This window comes from Podarcis erhardii, assembly GCF_964252035.2.
Source record: "Podarcis erhardii genome assembly, chromosome: 14".
NCBI lineage: Eukaryota > Metazoa > Chordata > Lepidosauria > Squamata > Lacertidae > Podarcis > Podarcis erhardii.
Genome location: NC_138503.1, coordinates 8,572,358 through 8,590,090, shown reverse-complemented (window position 1 = coordinate 8,590,090; position 17,733 = coordinate 8,572,358).

The window sequence follows — 17,733 nt, the reverse complement described above, 5'->3', positions numbered from 1 at the left end:
GCTGTCTGATGTGTGATGGAAAGGAGAAAAGACATCCTAATGGCATGATATCCACAGAAGGGCCTCTCCTGCTGTGATCAGTTGGGGATGGCTTTGTTTCAATGACTATTGTCACTTTCTAGTGGATCTTTTGCCCCCCCTTTTTTTGGGGGGGGTCTTTTTAATCTGGAGAGCTGTGCTTTATCTATTGCAACAAATGAAGAAGAAATGAAATCCAATCTGGATTGTGCAGGGGCCCCTAGAAATGAGCATTCAACCCACTCACCCCAGGCTTTATTGCTGAGGGAAGGCAGGCTCCATCTACCTCAGGATTCAGGGTTGGCCTGAAATGAAGCTTTTTGAAGCTATTTCATGCACTTCAAAAACGGGTTGTTTTGTTTCATCTATTTGCTTTGCTGTGCGTTGGCAGGATAAATAAGAATGTCTTGCAAATATGGTGTATCCAAAAGCAGGTCCAAAGATTTGAAAGACACCCTATGTTGTGTGGAGATGGGGGTAGCAATGAATTCTGCAATCCTATGCATATCGTTAGAATTCAAACCCATAAGGTTCAATGGGATGTATTCCTAAGTATAAGTATTAGTGGGACGCAGGTGGCGCTGTGGGTTAAACCACAGAGCCTAGGACTTGCCGATCAGAAGGTCGGCGATTCAAATCCCCGCGACAGGGTGAGCTCCTGTTGCTCAGTCCCTGCTCCTGCCTACCTAGCAGTTTGAAAGCACATTAAAGTGCAAGTAGATAAAGAGGTACCGCTCTGGCGGGAAGGTAAATGGCATTTCCGTGAGCTGCTCTGATTTGCCAGAAGCGGCTTAGTCATGCTGGCCACATGACCCAGAAGCTGCATGCTAGCTCCCTTGGCCAATAAAGCGAGATGAGCGGCACAACCCCAGAGTCAGTCACAACTGGACCTAACGGTCAGGGTTCCCTTTACCTTTACCTATAAGTGCTACAGAATCAGTGGAAGTTGGGCAGGGCACACAAAAAACCCTTTCTTCTCAAATTGCTCAATGTCATGAATTTTTTACTGAATCACACTAGATCCTTCCCTAGATCCTCCTCTGGAACTTCAGCCTCTCCCTCACAAGGGGTTCCTTCTCACGCTATGAAAGCCACCATCTAAAAATGCTTTCACAGCAGATAAGTCTAGAGCCTGGTTCTCAGCAGGTCCTGGCTCTTCTGCTCCCAAGAAAACTTAAAAACGTAGGAACTTATTGAGCAGCTCTTGCAGAAAGTATTATTAATATTATTATTTATTAGATTTGCATGCTGCCCTTCATCCGTGGATCTCAGGGTGGTTCACAGCACAAAAATACAATATCAAAACACATAATAAAAGCAAAAACAAAAGAGTAGAATAGTCGGCACCTGGGGAAAATGGTTGAGTCAACAGAAAATTCACCAGTATTCAGATTAGCTCTCAGGGTTGTAGACAATGTTAGTCCTGCTCAAAGTAGACCCACTTATAGTAATTATTAACAGGTGAAGACTTTTTTTTCCTTTGAGGCAAACAGAAAATGCTGCCTCCACTGCCAAACTACTGTCTGAGATCTTTGGAACTTGCAGGAGAGACTCTCCCACAGACCACAGTGATCTACTGAGCGTCTAAGGCAGGCACCCCCAAACTCAGCCCTCCAGCTGTTTTGGGACTACAACTCCCATCATCCCTAGCTAATAGGACCAGTGGGGATGTCTGATCTAAGGGATAAGGCAGTCTCTCAAGTAACCTCGTCCATGGCTGTAAATGTTAGTACCAACACCTTGAACTTAGCCTTATAGCAATTTGGCAGCCAGTGCAAATCCCACAAGTGAGGCATTATATGTTGGCGTTAATTTGCCCCCACAAGCAACCTAGCTGCCGCGTTCTGCAGCAGTGGCAGTCTCCAGACCAGCCCCCACACAGAGCGCATTTCAACAATTCAGCTGTGAGATGAAAGCATGGGAACAATGGTGGAATATGGATATAAAATTTACAGCAGAGAAAATGATATATCGATGGTACCCAACACCGAGTAAATTGGCAAAAATGTATAAATCCAAATAAAATAAGTGCTGGAAATATAAAGAGAAAGAAGGTTCTTTTTATCATATGTGGTGGTCTTGTAGTAAGATTAAAGCTTACTGTACAAAGCTTTTGTATAAAGCTTTTGTACAAAAAAAAATATCCTCAGAAGCTTTCCTTTTGGGAATTATAGGGACAGAACTATCCAAACTGTACAGAAACTTATTCATGTACATGACTACAGCAGCAAGAATGTTACTTGCCCAAAAATGGAAAGAAGCAGAAGTCCCAGCAAAAGAAGAATGGATAGAAAAACTTATGGAATATGCAGAGATGGCAAAACCGACCGGAAAAATAAGAAATCAAGATAACAAACGTTTTAGAAAAGAATGGAAATGGTTTATTGAATATTTACAAATAAATGGAAAACAGATAAGAACATTGGCAGGATTGTTGTAATAACCTGCAGTTTCATCAGAGTATAACAGAAAAAATCTGAGCTCCCATTGATGGACTACATGGAATTGGTGGAAATGACTGGCAGAATCCGAGACCAGGGAGAAGAGTCAGTGGAAGAAGACTGGAAAAAGTTTAAAGACTATTTACGGAAATATTGTAAAATTAATGAATGCTAGGAAAATGTTGGAATGAAGTTATATGGCTTTAGTAGAAATGTTATAAGGAATTAAGGATAGATAGATTAATAGAATATTAAAGGGAAAATAAGGTTAGAATGTGTTAAGATAATTATAGAATTAAAAACAGAGGAAGATGGAAAGGAATTGCTGGGAAAATTAATAGAAGTGGAATACAAAAAGGGAGGTGTGAGGAGGTCGCGGAAATAAGTGAATGAAAGATATGACATGGAAATTATTTGATGTGTTCTTAAATTGTGTGGTTTTTTGATAGTTTAATGTTAGTGTTTTGTTAGTGTAATGTAGTGTTTTTTGTACTGTATTGTATTGTATGGTTTTTCTTTTTTGCAGTGTTTAAATTGTTGAAAAAGGCAATAAATATTATTATTATTTTTTAAAAAAAGAAAAAATCTGAGCTCCCTTTTGTCAAGGGAGTTGGAGCCTTCTACAGGTGGCGAAGAAGAGGACTCCAAACCAGAATGGGAATGGCATGTATGACTCCCCCAAGAGGCGCTGTCATCTGATGAGCCTACAAGGCCATTCTACATCCTCTGACCCGGAGGACTCAATGGAAGACTCAGTGCAAACAGAGATTCGCCTGCTCCCTCGCCTTAGGATACTAATGCAGAGTTCACAATTCACACCATACATTCCAAGCGCTACTATACCACTTGACACAGTCATGGCTTCTCCCAAAGAATTCTGGGAATGGGATACTTGCTTTGTAATATACCAGAGTAATAGGAGCTTATATACAAAAACCACATAATTACCAACTTGGCAACATCACTAGCGCTATCTCACAAAAAGCTTGGGGAAATTATGACTTTGTGATGCATAAAATGGGTTGGATCCTGATGCTGATATTTATGTGTTTTGGGGTGGGGTTTTTTCCTCCTTCTTGAGAATGCTTCTGTCATTCTTTTTTTCCCAGAGTGCATGGTATTGATTTGAATGATCTTTTCACCTCCCTGTGTCTCCTAATTCAATATCCTGTGTTGTAATTTTCTCCACCACCAAGTTAATGTTTAGCTTCCAACCTTGTTCAATCCTTTTTCTCCGATATCATTGCAATTGTATTCATTCATTCTCTCTCTCTCTCTCTCTCTCTCTCTCTCTCATATTTCCCTCATATCCTCATATTTTTTTGTTCCTCTCTTTAAAACAGTTTCCTAGTGAAAATTCTCTAAGCATACCACATAACATTTGCTGCATATATTTCTCTACAGGAAATATGCAGAAAGCACTCTTTCTCGTTGAAGAAAACAATGTCTGAGTAGGGATGGGGAAGAAATTCAGTTTCGTTTGCATTTTAATTAGAAACTACCTAAATCGCATTCCTCAAAACAACGCAGAAACCGAAATGCAGGTACCCTTTGCAATTCATCCTTTTCCAAAATTTATAATGTAGTTCTCCAACAAACCAATGTGTATATAAATGTATATATAGTAGGGGAAAGTGTGCATTATATTAATGAAAAAATGCATTATATTAGGGGCGAATGCTTGCAAAAACATGTCTAGTATTCAAAAATGCAAACAAAAATGTGTTTATTAGGGAAATTTACACTAATATGCTGAGGGATTTTTTTTAAAAATTGCTGTGCTAATGTAGAGAACTGAATTTAAAATTCAGCATTCACTTTTTTTGCTGCTGCATCACACAGTTGACTCATGTTAAGTTTAAGGTTCACTACGTCGGTGGTTCGAATCCCCGCGACGGGGTGAGCTCCCGTTGCTCGGTCCCTACTCCTGCCAACCTAGCAGTTCAAAAGCATGTCAAAGTGCAAGTAGATAAATAGGTACCACTCCAGCGGGAAGGTAAATGGCGTTTCCGTGCGCTGCTCTGGTTCGCCAGAAGTGGCTTAGTCATGCTGGCCCCATGACCTGGAAGCTGTATGCTGGCTCCCTCAGCCAATAAAGCGAGATGAGCACTGCAACCCAGAGTCGTCCGCGACTGGACCTAATGGTCAGGGGTCCCTTTACTTTACCTAACACCCCTAGATCCTTTTCACATGTACTATTAGTAAGGCAGGTGCCCCCCTCCATATCTTATATTTGTGCACCTAGTTCTTCCTGCCTTAGTGCAGAATCTTACATTTGTCCCTAATGAAATTCATTTTGTTAACTTTGGCCCAGGTCTCCAATCCGTTAAGGTCATTTTGAATTCTGGTTCTATCTTTTGCAGCATTTAGCGACCCTTCCCAGTTTTGTGTCATCTGCAAATCTGATGATCATCCCCTCAGTTCCTTCATCCAAGTCATTTATCTGAACAGTGAACATTCATGAACTTTTATATGAACACTGAACAACAGAGGACCCAGGACAGAACCCTGTGGCACCCCACTTGTCACTTTTGACGAGGAACCATTAATGTGTATTTTTTTGGGTACAGTCAGTTAACCAGGGCAAGTAACTCCAGGGCAGGTCTTCAAATTGCCAGGTCCTTAATACTAAGGGAGTGTCAACAAATTACAAGCCCTAACATTACATCGTTCTTGTAGAGAGATGAATTATATGAATTAGGGGCTGTTATCTGAAACCCCGCAGGTCACATTATATGGCGAGTGACCCCAGGGGCTGTATGTTGTAGGAATTAATGCATCAGCCTGTATCACTTTCAGCTGTGTTCTGTCACAAGTCTGCTACATTCTGTTTTCTGCTGATATTTTGAAAAGCACAAAAAAATGCATTTAAGGTGTAAGCGGTTCCCATAAAACACACATTTTATGCCCATTTCCTCCTCATTTCTGTATGCTTTTTTCATGCATTTCTCCCTGAAATATACATCTTTGTATGCATTTCCACTGTAAATTAATGCATTTTTGAACCAAAATGATACTCTGACCCTTGGATAAGTCCAAGAACTGAGAATTAGGTTGGTTCTCTAAAAAAACAACAACAAAAACAACAAAAACATCTACAGCCAAACAACCACAATTCTCCTTCCTTCCATGGGTTGTCCTAGGATTGTCGTGGCAGCAGAAATGATGTCTCATGATAACTCTGTGCATCAACTGAACTGTGATGAACCAGGATGGAGATATCATGGAATGTCCCAGTGCAAGGTCCATATTTCGAATCAAAGGTCACCTGTAGCAGACTAGTCTGTTCCAGCATAGTTTATCCACTGGTTTGTGGCTTAAACTGTTGCTTCTTGGTCACATCTGGATTGAGATAATGGTTTTTGCTCATCTCTGGCTTTGGTTTTTAATCTCAAGCGCAAGCAGCTCTAGAGGACATGTTGCCGGCTACTTTTAAGAAAGGAATGCAAGTCGTCATAATTGCGCGCACACAAGCCCCCTTCCACATGCTCAGTGCACAACCCACCTCTGCCTAGTCTGATTGCATCTGACGGGCTACACGTTTAAGTGCTGGAAAGTTCTGGTGGGGTGGGGGTCACTCTGACTCAAAGCGACTGAGCTGAGCCTCATACCAGCTCCTGCCCCATTAGACCCCTGATTGCATTTCATGCCTGCTGTGATTCATCAGCACGATTAATCAGTTCCAGAGCCTGCTACACAGACCAAGGGACTGTTTCCACTGCCAGTGGTGACCTCAATCTTAGACGGATGAGCGTACATGCTCTCTGCAAGAAAAGTTCATTTGGTGACTGTGGCGTGAGTTTGGCCAGGACGTAGCCGGGGAAGTGTGCGATCATCTCATGGTGATCTACATATCTATTTCTGGCATACGTCTATGGCTGCTGCACGGTATTCAGGCATGGTGAATTAACTGTGCCCTGTCTTTTTAAGTACAGCACATCTCCCAGACTTCTCCTTCCCTCGGACCAGGAAAAGCCCTGCTACTGTAGGCCTGTATGAAATGTCCTGCCATGGGGTCTTGGAAATAAGCTTATTCCATTACTAACACCTGCGTAAAGCCCAAATCAGTCATCAAGGTCCCACCAAATGCCAGACTTAAAAATTCACAAGAGGTTTGGCCAGGTGCATGAAAATTTGCAGAGGGCTGCACTAACTAATTTTCCAAGTCTGAACTGCCCCTTCCCACAAAATGAAGATGACCGGATAGTTCATCCCTGCTGTAGATACTGGCTCACTCAAAACTCTCCATCTGAAGAAGTGTGCATGCACATGAAAGCTCATACCAATAACAAACTTAGTTGGTCTCTAAGGTGCTACTGGAAGGAATTTTTTTATTTTGCTTCGACTACGGCAGACCAACAGACCTACCTGTAATCAAAACTCTCCATTTAGAAAAGGCTCTTAGCTCCATTTAGAAAGGACTCCATTTAGAAAGGCTTCTAACCACCTCTCATTCATTGACAATCCAAGGCTGCCCATCCATCAGTCCCTCCCAGAAATCCTTCCATTTAATCCAGACCAGTTTGCCTATGGTGTGGGACGAGAAAACGCAGCGTTAGAATTAATCTGTGATGGATATTAGTTTTCCATTTCTCTTCAAATGAGTGGATAAAGGCTCTTTTGCACTTACCATTTCTAGTGGAATAATTGCTGGCCATTGCCCCCCAATTTCTTGGCATGTTGGCACACAATATCGGGATCATTTGGCTAGTATTCTGCATTTATTGGTTGGGGGAGTATGAGGGTATATTAGTGTGGGAAGGAAAACCCTGTACTCACTTCCCAATAATAGTGACATGAAAGCAAATATGCAGACATTCATTCTTAGAAATATTGCATCAAACAGCAACTGTTCTGCTATAAATGATAAGTGGAGCCTAAGTCTCTATCAACAACTATTAGCCACAACAGTGATATGAAACTTCCAGCTTCAGAGGAAGTGTACCTGTATTTCAATTACTAGGGAGGGCAAACAGCAACGGCAGGACTACTGCTTTCTTGTAGGCATCCGAGAGGCAATTGGTTGGCCAACAGGATGATGGACTGACCAAGGAGGGCTTTTCTTATGCCCCCTTGAAAAAAATGCACAGCCAGGTTGAGCTTACAACTAAAATTCAGGTTACAGGTGCAGCTGGATGGGTAATTAAGCTCACCCAGCCCTTAATCAATGACCTGTTTCAATGTTGTGGGTATCTGACAGACAGATTCAGCAGGGGGAATATGAAATCACTGTCCTTCTGTCCTCCTCCCTGATTAATGCATATTTAACTATGCATAATGAATTGCAGCCAAACTAGATGAAACAACAGGAGCCCGTGTATCTTTAAATTTTGAGAAATAGCACCTGCGGGGAATGGAAGCAATCTGGGCTGGAGGGCTGGGGGGTTAACTCTTATCCCAGCATCCTAAAAGAACAACAACTTTGATTTGACCTATAAAATGCAACTTATGCATACAGGCCATGTACAAATGAGACTGTCTTAATAGGGAAAATAGCGCCTTTGAGGGTGTGTGTGTGATTTTCCATCAGGAAAACAGCGCTGGGGCAAAGAAATGCAACACATACACACCCTTCCTGGTAGGTGTCTGTAGTAATAACCCTGTTCAGGCGTAATGCAAGAAGGGAAGCGTGGGGCTCCCACCCCCACTATTGCAATCCCCCCCAATTTTTTGCAGATAGAAGGCAAGGAGATGTTCTCTGCATATAGCAGAGGTTGGGAACTTCAGACCAGGGGGCCAAATCTGGTCCTCCAGACCTCCCTCTGTGGTCCACAAGACTCTCCCCAGGCCACTCCCATATCCCCAAGCCACACCTTTCACCTCCCTGTGCTGCCCCCTCACCGAGTGCTTTTGTGGGGCTGGAATGTGTCCTTGGTCTGTGCCTCTTGCATGCTTGGCTGGATGGAGACTCCTGGGATGTGAGGATGTGGAAACCTCTGGCTTCATGTGTATCCTTCAGTGCGGATGTAAGGCTCACATCAATTGCTCTGCCACTTGTGGCCCTTGGAAGGTTGCTTACTGAGGAATGCGGCCCTCAGACTCGAAATGGTCCCAGCCCGCGCACTTAGGGTCCTCACATGTTTTGGCATCTGCTGCAACCTGGGTTCTAAATTGCATGGGAACTCGGCATATAGAGCAGGCTCTGTGCTTCAGACTTTTCCTTTCCCATGGAAGTCAGGAGGCCAGGGGATGGAGGCATGGGGCAGAACCAGTGAATGTGGCCACTTTAGCTAATGCAATGCATCATCCCTGCAAACGGGTCAGTGAGAAGTTCTGCTTGGGCAGAACCAGCTGCAGAGCATGGAGGTCTGTGAGCCCCGCCAACCACACTGACCTGGAAGCTTTCTAGTTAGAGACACACGAGCTAGCAGAACAAGAGGGGATGTGAGAAAAGTGTGTGGTGGTGTGGAGAAAGAAGAGGTCTTTCTCCCTCTCTTGCAGAACTTGTGGACCTACAATGGCGCTGAATGTTGGAAAATTCAGGGTGGACCAACGGAAGTGCTTCTTCCCACAGCATGTGGTTAAACTATGGAACTTGCTCACACAAAGGAGGAAGCAAGGGCCACCAACTTGGGTGGCTATAGACTTTAGCCATCAACACCGAAGAGTGGGCAGGAGGGATGTTATGTACTGAGTTGAATAGGATGCAAAATGCAGCAGTCTGATTGGTCCTAGAACAATAGGATTCAGAATGCAGCAGTCTGATTGGTCCTAGAACAATGCAGCAGTATGATTGGTCTGCAGGAGCCACCCAATCCAGCTCCAGATGGAAGTGAATCCACAACCTGATTGGCCTACAGGAGAATTCCGGAATTAGCCAATCATGTGCAGCCCATTGTGTAAATAATGTATATAAAGCAGATACTTTGGGGAAACTTTCATTCCTCCTCACCACTATGAGCTGAATAAAGAGCATGAAATACACTCTCGACTCTGAGTATATTTCAAGGGAGATAGATGTTGATGCAGAAAATAATCACACACACACACACTGTACGGAGCTTTAATGGGAAGGGGAAAAAAATTCTGACTCTGAGCTCAGCAGCACCAACTTTCCCTGATAGATCTAATGGCACAAAGGTGGTCAAACCACTGAGGCCATGTCCTTTGGGTGATTTCCTCTCTCCTCGGAGATGGTATGCTGAATATCCGTGTAGATATGAGGGATTGTCCACCAGGCACCAGGTCTCTTGGGTGCAAATAATATCAATTTTTTGCAGGAAACATATCCGATCCCTATCTCCTTTGTGGTTATCTGATCCTGCCAGGTTGCAGGATATTAAATCTTTCTGTGTACTTTGATGATTGGGCATTATATAAGGTCTTGGGGGGGGTTTTGGCTGTTGACTCATTGTCAATTTAGGTGGGCTGAGTTACCTCATTTATTTGGTAAAAGGTCAAATTTCCTGGGTTCAGGTGGGATACCTATGGTTGCCACCTTGCTGTTCTCGATTGCATAGCGCTCACCATGATAAACCACTGGGTTTACTGTTGCTACATGGCTTTTTTTGTCTCTTGGGTGGCTATAAAGGAGAATTAGACAAATTCATGGAGGACAAGGCTTTCAGTGGCTATTGGTGGATATGTACTACCTGCACTGGCCAAGAAAGCATGCTTCTGAATTCCAGCTGTTGGGAACTGTAGGTGTGCAGAGTGCTGTTGATATCAGGGTCTTCTCATGGGCTTCCCATTGGGACATCTGATTGGCCACTGTGAGAAAGGTTGCTGGACAAGAAGAGCCATTGGACTGACCCAGCAGGCTCTTAAGTTCATATAAGATTCCCAAGCCTATTGCTGTAAGTGTAGGCTCTTCCTTGTTGCTAAGATGCTCTCTGCACCAACCTTCTAAATATAAGAAAATTTTCTTCCCCTTGTTTCCACAAAAGAAGTTCAGGACTGCATGGCCTTGGGGTGGCATGTTTTTTAGGGCACAACTGCAGAATTGCTCTGTACAGATAGGTTCCCATTTCCAGTTGCCCTGAATCCAGGCTGGGAACCTGGGACCGTTTTCTCATCATGAAGGCAATGAAGCTAATGTACGCCTCCAGGATGTGACACCTGGGAAGCAGAACCTTTATAGCTGGCCTAGTAATTACTGGTCTGAAACTCGGCTCCTCCAGAGATGCCACTTGGAGGCTGCCCTCTGGTTACATTCCTCAATACATGTTTAAAACATTGCCGTTCTTGTTTTGCCAATCTGAAGCTCAACAGCATCTGCACGCCTTCTTGCCTCGCTGTTTGCCAATACATTAACTGGTTTGATGCTGGCCTCTTGAAAATTTTATAGAAATGCAAGTCAAGCTCTTACTGAGAATTCTGGTAAACATTCATGTGCTTGGTTTGTTTTTTGGCTAAGGAGCTCAGTACACATCTGGGATGACCAGTCTATCTGAGCCTTCCACAACCTCGTGCTTTCCTGACTACAACTCTCACCATCCCTGACCAGGCAAGATGTGAATGGTGGGAGGTATAATCCAAAACATCTGGAGGGCACCAGGTTGGGGAAAGCTGCCATGCTCCAGCCCTCAGGGGTTCAGGGAGGCATAATCCCCCTATGCAATGCATTCAAGCAAGGGTGATGATTCAACATCATCCAGGACAACCAGAGTTAAGCAGATGGAATAAGTTCAGCTTCAAAACATAGGCCAAATGCAGGATCTAGGAGCAGTCAAGAGGCTACACCAATGGCAATCCAGTCAAGGGACAGTATAGCAAGGAGGGGAGGACAGTGTTGTTTTGAGCAACTAGAAGGCTGAAAATGGAAACATGGTTATGATATATGATTATACATATAGCTCAGTTGGTAGAGCATGAGACTCTTAATCTCATTAAGGGTTAAGGGTTTGAACCCCACGTTGGGTAAAAAGATTTCTGCATTGCAGGGGGTTGGACAAGATGGCCCTTGTGGTCCCATCCAACTCAACAGTTCTATGTAGTTCATGTTTAAGGGTTGTGGGTGGCACTGTGGTCTAAACCACTGAGCCTCTTGGACTTGCCAATCGGAAGGTCGGTGGTTCAAATCCGCACGATGGAGTGAGCTTCCGTTGCTCTGTCCCAGCTCCTGCCAACCTAGCAGTTCCAAAGCATGCCAGTGCAAGTAGATAAATAGGTACTGCTGTGGTGGGAAGGTAAACGCAGTTTCCGTGTGCTCTGGCTTACATCACAGTGTCCCGTTGCCCCAAAAGTGGTTTAATCCTGCTGGCCACATGACCTGGAAAGCTGTCTGTGGATGCCAGCTCCCTTGGCCTGAAAGTGAGATGAGTGCCGCAACCCCATAGTCACCTTTTACTGGACTTAACTGTCCAGGGGTCCTTTACCTTTTACCTTACCTTACCTATGGTATCAGGGGGCAGGGGGATATACTGTGAGGTTAAGCACCTTTATGTGCACTGTATGGGGATGTTTCAGGAAGAAGGAAAGCGCAAATTACAGCTTTTCCCTTTCTCACTCTCAATATAGGTATAGAAAACTCTCTAGGCACGTACCATGGGCCCATCTAACCCAGTGTAGCATATGCTGATTGGCAGCAGCTCCCCAAGGATACAAGTGGATGGCCATCCAACCTTATCTAAGATGTTTTTAGGTGGAGGCGTGGAGAACTGAACTTTGGGGCATAGGTAGCTGCCTTCTACCAAGTCAGATTGTTGGTCCATCTTGCTACAGTTACTCTCAGCAGCTCCACAGGGTTTCAGGCAAAGAGTCTTTTCCCAACCCTACCTGGCAATGCTTGGGATTGAACTGGGGACCTTTTGCATGCAAAGCATGTGCTCTGCCACTGAGCCACAGCCAGCGTGTGCACTTGCACTGAGCTTCTCCCTTTACTCAAGAGCCTGTGTGACCTCACTCAGATGCTGCTGCTTCATAAGTTGCCCAGGAGGGAAATTCTTCCTGTTTCCTTGTCTGTCACTACAGTCCAGGAGGCGAAGATTAGGCCCATTGGGAGGAGTATTTTACACATTGATTTAGTAAATAATTGAGTGGCCCACAGTCCAGCCCAAGGTGCTAAAACTGACAAAGGTCTTCCAAGAGCAGGCTTGCTTTCTTGTTAATTCCCAGCTCCCTGTGGATATGCTCATCCCTCCAACAGTTGTTGAGTGATGTTGCGTGTAGCCCTAACCTCATTCTTTCTCATAGATTCAAATTCACTCCAGTCATGAGGGGACAGACCATCTTTCTCATCCGTAAATAGCAATCTCCTTCTCGGGACTTCAGGTTAACTAGTTTTTGAGATGCAGCGCCATCAAAGCTCTTCCAGCTTTTACAACTTTCCTTCTCTACTTCCTTCTACAATAAAATTCCCTGTAAATCTGCAAAATCGCTAAGGCCTTCAGAGGAGTCACTTGTGACTCAGATCCACTAGGAGTTGTGTGTTTTGTATTGTGGGTCCCTTTCTGTGGAACTCCCTTCCAGTCAAGGTCGGACAGGTCCACTCCCTATTGAATACATTGTTGTTGTTGCTGTTGTTGTTTAGTCATTTAGTTGTGTCTGACTCTTTGTGACCCCCTGGACCAGAGCACACCAGGCACTCCTGTCTTCCACTGCCTCCCGCAGTTTGGTCAAACTCATGCTGGTAGCTTCAAGAACGCTGTCCAACCATCTCATCCTCTGTCGTCCCCTTCTCCTTGTGCCCTCAATCTTTCCCAACATCAGGATCTTTTCCAGGGAGTGATGATGATGATAATTACAGCAGGCATTTTAAATAAAATTCTGATTTTATAGTTTTAACCAGTTTTTCCTTGTGCACCGCTTGGAGACGATTGTAATTAAGCAATGCATAAAATTGCCTAAATAAAAATAAATAAATAATAAAGGGCTGTTAAAAGTCAATAAATAACATCAGTGAACTACATAGAACTACATTGATTGGCATCCGTCTGTCTCGGGAGACAAGGGAGGAGGGTATCTTTGGGGGTGAAGTACTGCTGCCTCCAATGTTTCTTTTGCTGTGTTTGCAGCACCAAAGCGACCTCCCTGGGGTGCAAGCCTGGCCAGCAAAATGGAGGTCCTGGGCTGCCTAGACGAAGGTAAAGGTAAAAATGTAAAGGACCCCTGGACCGTTAAGTCCAGTCAAAGGTGACTCTGGGGTTGCGGCCCTCATCTTGCTTTCAGGCCAAAGGAGTCAGTGTTTTTCCACAGACAGCTTTCTAGGTCATGTGGCCAGCATGACTAAACCACTTCTGGTGCAACGGGACACTGTGACAGAAGCAAGAGCACATGAAAATGCTGTTTACCTTCCCTCCTCAGTGGTACCTATTTATCTACTTGCACTGGTGTGCTTTCGAACTGCTACTGTAGGCTGGCAGGAGCAGGGACTGAGCAACGGGAGCTCACCCTGTCACGGGGATTCGAACCACCAACCTTCTGATCAGCAAGACCAAAAGGCTCAGTGGTCAGTGGCATAGGAAGGGGGGATGGGGGCGGTTCGCCCTGGGTGTCATCTCTGAGGGGGGTGACAAAAAGGCACACCGTGGGGGGCTCAACCCCCTGCCCCTGTGTACAGCGGATCATTCTGCCACTGCCATAGTGTGCAGTGGATCGCCCCACTGCCACCGTAGTGTTCAGCAGATCCCCACGCCCTCCGCGCAGCGGATTGCCCCTCCCCCCCAGGTGCACGGCAGGGCCACTGCTCCAGGCACCCATGCAGCTAACTCCGCCACTGTCAGTGGTTTAGAGCACAGTGCCACCCGTGTCCCATTGCCCAGACAACAATACATCTGAGCAATATATTTGGCACCAGGCGGACTGCAGGAGTTGCCGAAAGGAAGTGTACAGGGCACCATTCATCTGTCTTCTGGATTTGTGTAGCCTTTTCTCCCACCCCACCCGCACCCCCAAATATATTCCACAAGGCAGTGGGCTAGAACAGATCATCATCATCCCCACTTTCTATTCTCCAATTACTTCCACAATGTCATCAACAATAAAACAGTCATGCTCAGAAAATTAAAGTTCAGTTTTTCAAACTTGCAGTAGGAATTTGGGTGGGGGTTCTTCAAGGGACCCCAAAACTGGAGGGAATACCCCCAACATGCAAACACACAGTACCTTGGAAGTTGAATTGATTTGCAGGGCATTGTGCAGGCGGGGCTGGGATGCAGAGACAGGGGCCATTGCATGGAGCTGGTAGGAGGCCCATTAAGACAGCATATGGCGAAAGTGGTCTCTTCTGGAGCCATGGCATCTGCCACCCTCTGACGCCAGGCTTGCTAGATCCTGGTCATTCAGAATACCAACAACATAATCCAGCGTTCACAAAAATAAATTCCTTTTGAGCCTCACATTTCTATAATTTCCTTTTTTATATATAATACTATTTATTAAAGTTTCAAAAAAAATTACAAAAAGGAAAAAAGGAAAACAAAAAATACAAAATACAGAAAAAGTAAGAAAACAATTAAAAACATTTCAGTCTTTCCATGTCTTGTCTTTCATTTACTTACCGTATTTTTCGCTCTATAAGACACACCAGACCACAAGACGCACCTAGTTTTTGGAGGAGGAAAACAAGAAAAAAAATATTCTGAATCTCAGAAGCCAGAACAGCCAGAAGGATCGCTGCGCAGTGAAAGAAAGCAGCAATCCCTCTTGCTGTTCTGGCTTCTGGGATAGCTGCACAGCCTGCATTCGCTCCATAAGACGCACACACATTTCCCCTTACTTTTTAGGAGGGAAAAAGTGAGTCTTATAGAGCAAAAAATATGGTATTTCCCTGACCTCCTCACACCTCCCTCTTTTGTATTCTAGTTCAATAGTTGTTTCAGCAAGTCCTTACCCTTTTTGCATTTATCTTGATACTTTATCGTAATATATTATAACTTTACATTTTTACATGTTAACAATCCATTTTTACGTACCTCTTAACCACATTATTGCTAAAACCACTTAGCTTCATTCCAACCTCCCTCTAACATTCCTTAATTTTACAGTGTTTCTGTAAATAAACTTTAAATTTCTTCCAATCTTCTTCTATTGACTCTTCTCCCTGGTCTCGGATTCTGCCAGCACATTTCTATAATTTCCATGCCTGGAAATGACAAAACAAATCCAGCTCTCTGTAAACTTATGTCTGTACACAACGACACCAGGCACCTTGTCCATTTCTACCTTCTTCCAGGGCACTTTAATAGCTACTTGCACAGAGATGGAATATGTGGACTCCTCCCCCCCCCAATAAACCCACACAATTTCTGCCACTATTAACATGATTATTGTTAAGGATTTCAGGGTCTTAAGGAAGATCAGCATTGGAGTAAGCGTAAGACTGCAGCCAAAATTTACATTATAATATGTAGTATTTATATCCCAAAATCATAAGTCACCAGGCACTCCTGCCACATCTGTACTAAATGAGCATTTACAACTGAGCCCTTCCAGCATCTGAAGCTTGCATAGGGAGTAGAATTTATTAAGCCTAGCTGGCATTAAATACAAGTTCAATTCCCACATTCATGCATGAAGCGTTTGTATTTTCATCAGTTGCCAAATCATACCAAAACCCAGGTCTTCTTCCCATCACAGAACCTCGCTTATCTAGTTCCATCAATATTTGATTTTATTTTTAATTTGCCAGCACACATTATTCATTATCAACTTTCCCCAAGATGTCAGCTGTCTTAATGTACATGTGTGAGACCCCTGCTTTTAAGTCCCGTTAATTTTAGTGGGAGAAATCTCATGCTCTTTCCCCTTTAAATCAAGGAGCCTTCCAAATGCTTCCCTTTGGCCAAAGGCAGAATTGTCTTTGGCAGGCCAACAGCACACAACTCCCGCTTTCAAGGGCCTTGAAGAGGCAAAAGACTGCAACAGAAGAAAAGCCTCTGGTAACAGATTTTGTGCTTAATTCCTCGTGGCTCAGTTACAGCACTTTGCTGTATCACTCCACCCCCCTCCCAAACTCAGTCTCTGGTCTCCTGCTGAGGACATCAGGATACATGCAGAACAACTCCCCCTCCCCACAAAAGCAATCCTTCATTTTTCAAGGACTTGGCTCCCTCCCCAGCTTTTTAAGGAAGCGGATGCAAAACCAAGATGCTCCTTTGTGGCTTCTCCTGCAGGACACTTCAAAGTCCGCCTGTGTGTGATTGAGCATCCAAGATGCAGCTGCTGCCCCAGACGAGTTAAGAAGCTGCAGGAATACAATGGACTGAAAGCCGTGTGTGTGTGTGTGTGTGTGTGTGTGTGTGTGTGTGTGTGTGTACAAAGCAGCAACTCTTGGCAAAAGCAACACAATAAAGATCCCCAAACGCTCAGCTCCTTATTGAACCTTCAACGGGGTTGTTAATTCGCTATTCGCTTCCTAGCCTAGAAGGGAAAGTATGTTATACCCCAGGGCCAGAACTGATGAACGGAGCCATAAATCAAGCAATTTACAAGACCAGCAATTAGGAAACAAGCAGACAGAAGGGAGAGCTCTGTGTGTGTGTGTGTGTGTGTGTGTGTGTGTGTGTGTGTGTGTGTTTAATAAAGGCAATGACACCATTGAATCTAGCAAGTGCATGGGCAAAGGAGGGAATGCATTCTGGCCACCCTTCTGCTTGGGTCTTCCAGAAGCCTCCTTCCTGTTAATTTTTTATATATATAATACATTTTTATCAGTTTTCAACAGTGTATAAACAAAGCAAGAAGTTTGCCCCATCCCAACCTTCCCCCCCCCCACCTTAAACAGAACATTAATGTATTAGATTTTGCCATAAATCCATGTGGGTGGTTAGAGAGCGCCAGTCAACAGGATGCTCATTTGAGTATTTTATGAAGGAGTACCAAGCATCAATAAAATAATCTACATCAGATGTGTTTTTAAGGCATGTACCCTCTTCATTCATTTTTAGGATTGGGCAGCTGTCCATACATTCCGTCTCCATTGTGTGATATTCAGGTGCTCAAATCCTTTCCAATTCTGCTCTATAAGTAATTGCATCACCACCAGAAGAAAAATAGTAAGTTTATGATTTGTAATATTGCATATTTTGGTGAATACTCCTTCCCAGAACAGTTGTACTCGTTCCCATGTCCGCCACAGCTTCCTTACTGTTCTTTGTCTTTCCTCAAAGAACCTTTTTCAACCATTCTTGGAGTGGGGGTCTTTGATCAGTAGGGATGTAGGAGAATTCCAACAAAAATGGAAGCAGGAGTGAACGTTTTTCAAGGACCTTCCCTTTCCATATGAACCTACCCGGACCCTGAGATCTTCTTCTGAGGCCCTTCTTCATGTGCCACCTCCTCAAGAGGTCTGGAGGGTGGCAACATGAGAACGGGGCCTTCTCTGCAGTGGCTC